The sequence below is a fragment of the Lontra canadensis genome, unplaced genomic scaffold (assembly GCF_010015895.1).
Source record: "Lontra canadensis isolate GAN:19392208 unplaced genomic scaffold, GSC_riverotter_1.0 scaffold37, whole genome shotgun sequence".
Classification (NCBI taxonomy): domain Eukaryota; kingdom Metazoa; phylum Chordata; class Mammalia; order Carnivora; family Mustelidae; genus Lontra; species Lontra canadensis.
Window position 1 is genome coordinate 7858868 of NW_022631031.1, and position 3371 is coordinate 7862238.

Genomic DNA, 3371 nt, shown 5'->3' on the forward strand with positions numbered 1-3371 from the left:
TTTAATCCTTACAAAAAACACTACCAAAGAAGGTCAGTTTTATTGTAATTGATGAGTCAACAGTGGATGAGTTTCAACTGATGGGAACAAGATCTAGTAATGTTCAACAAGTAGTGGATAACATTGGTTTTCAGATACCAAACCCATGTTATTCCCAATACATGAAACTGCTTTGAAGGATGCCCTTGAATATCCATCTTAAATGGATAAATATTCTTCTATAAACTGAAAGACAGAAATGTCTTTTCTGAGGCCCTACACATTGCAGGAATCGTTTGCTAATGGGCTAACTCTTCAGGGCTCTTTTCTACTTACATCCTTGTGGCAGAAATATTGTGCATCTATGATTGAGCCAGGCTTTTTGTTTAAATTATTCCAACCTTTTTACTTAAATAAGAAAAGTACATAAATAATCATGACCAAAAAATTTTCAGATAAACAAAAAGACAGAAATTTATAATATCCATAATTCTATACGAGTGCTTATTGTTGTTGTCATTAACTTAAAAAAAATTAGACTTTAAAAAAAAAGTAGCAAAAATAGTATGGACAAGCTCCCATATAACCTCACCTATTTTCCTCTAATGTTAACACCTCATATAATCACAGTATAATTACGGAAACCAGAAAATGAACACTGGCCCAATATTACTAACTAAACTGCACATTTTATTTCACTGATTTTTCTACTAATGATTTCTTTTTGTTCCAGATTCTGATCGTGAACCTCACATTGCATTCTTTTCACATCTCCCTAACTCTCCTCTGTCCTTGACAGTTCCTCAGTCTTTCCTTGTCTTTCATGAACTAGACTCTTTGAGAGTACTGGTCAAGTGCCTGAGCTTCGGTGTGTCTGATATTTTCTCATGATTAGGATGAGGTAATGAATTTTTTGCAGGAACATAAGAGAAGTATTGTGCCCTTCTCTTGCACCACTTCATGGTATATATGACATTATATATCTTATTAATGGGAAGTTAATCTTGATTCACTGGTTAAGGTAGTGTCTGCTAGGTTTCTACATAGTAAAGTTACTATTTTCCCATAAAACATATGTTGAAGATTATTTTGAGACTATGCAAACATCTTTCTCTCAAAATCTGGTTCACTAATTTTAGCATCCATAATGGATCTTACTTGAATTTGATTATTACTATGGTGTTTCTGTTTCCCCCATCACTTCTATATTTATCAATCAGAATTCTTCTTTAATGAAGAGACAACACTTTGCCCCACTGAGGTTATTTATTAAATTACTTGTGTGGGGGGCACCTGGGTGGCTCAGTGGGTTAAAGCCTCTGCCTTTGGCTCAGGTCATGATCCTAGGGTCCTGGGATTGAGCCCCACATCAGTCCCTGCTCAGCAGGGAACCTGCTTCCCCCTCTCTCTCTGCCTACCTCTCTGCCTACTTGTGATCTCTGTCTGTCAAATAAATAAATAAAATCTTAAAAAATTTAAAAAAATACTTGTGTATCAGTATGAACTCATGGATAATTCTTTTTTTCAATAGTATTGTGATGTAGAAAAAAATCATCATCCCCCAAAGAATCTCTGGAATTTAGGAATATGTTCCCTTACATTTAAAAAGAGATACTGATGGCTAGCTTTGTTTAATGTCTTATGAAATTTTCATGAACAATCCAAGCATAATTGTTAAGAACACGTGTATTAAGTTCATGTAAATGGAATAAAAGTTTTATGAATGGAAAAAAAAATTTTTAAAAATTAAAAAAGATACTTTGTGGATATAATTTAGGTAAGGGCAGACCCTGAGATGCGGAGGTTTACCTCAATTATCCAATGGATACAATCTAATCACAGGAGTCCTTAAAAGTAGAAAACAAAGGAAGAAGAATGGGTCAGAGGGATGCGTCATGAGATACGGTTCTGAAGATGAAGATGAAGAAGGAAGCCAAAACCCAGGGAATGAAGTGGTCTCTATAAGCTGAGATCAGCCTCTAACAACCATCAGGAAAATGGGTACCTCGGCCCTATGATTACAAGGAATTGAAATCTGCTAACAACACAAAAGAGTAAAGCAATGGATTCTTCTGTAGAGCCATCAGAAAGTCATGCAGCGAGGTGGACACTTTGATGTAACCTGCACAGACTTGTGCCATACTTTTGACCTATAGTATTTAAAGATAATAAATTTGTGCTGTCACTAGGTTTGTGGTAATCTCTTAATGACAGCAATAGAAAACTAATAAAATAATCCTTCTTTTTTCTTTGGTCATTGGAAGCCTTTTATTTGAACTAGGTCTTTTGATCATTTTGATAATTAGTAGCATTTTCCTTATTTGAATTTACTGTGCAGTCAATCAACCTCATCAGCAAGAGGATGAAATAAAAAGTCTGATGATTTCATACAAACAGAATTCAACTTAGATTACCTCTACATATTCAAATTTCAGAAAGCCATGAAGGGATATAATTTAGACAGCCATTACAACTTTTTAAAATATTTATTTGTTTGAGAGAGAAGGAGAGGGAGAGGAAGAATCCCAACAGACTCTGTGCAGAGTCAAGACGGGGCTCAATCTCACAACTCTGAGATCATGACCTGAGCCAAAACCAAGAGCTGGATGCTTAATAGACTGCACCACCCAGGCACTCTAGCTGTTATAATTTTTAAAAACTTAATTCAAATTATTGAAGTATGGAGGTCATGGGCACTGGCCTTATTTCTCCAATTTATAAAAACAAGAGTATGTGTGTATATATGTGTGTGTGTGTGTGTGTGTGTGTGTATTTCAACTTTTACTAGATTTGAAACTAGTTGGAAAAGTAGGGGTAAGGAAGAACTCAAAACAGAAAATATTTGAAGAAATAGGTAAAAGGCAGGGAATAAGTCACATGCCAGCTGCTTTTACAAAGGTTACAGTTAGTGAAATGTTAGCCTGCTCTAAAGCTCCCCTACTTAATTGGGATAATCAACATTTCTTCAATGGTGATTAATGATTAGATTTCTATAATTTGAGATCTGGCTTGAAAAGCAGTATTCTTAGAAAAAAGAATACGTTGGTATCAGTCATTCTAAGTAATTTATGAATGGCATCTAGTCCTTCTGAAAAAACCAGGTATTTCGTGGTACAATGTAGTGAGAATGGTACACTGGATATTTATATAGGAAGAAGTGCCACAGGGAAAAGAAGGGGCCGATAAAAGTAATATAATAGACATTCTGATCAGTAGCTGTCTACATTACAATTTGACTGCTCTAGCCTTACAGGGATTCTCATATGCCTCCAGTCTGGTCTTGCACAACTTGACTATGTTGACAAAAACACAGTCCTTAAATTTGTTGAGAACAGAAACTATGTTTTATTTAACTCTGATTTCCTAGCACACATAGTACATTCTCGGTATAT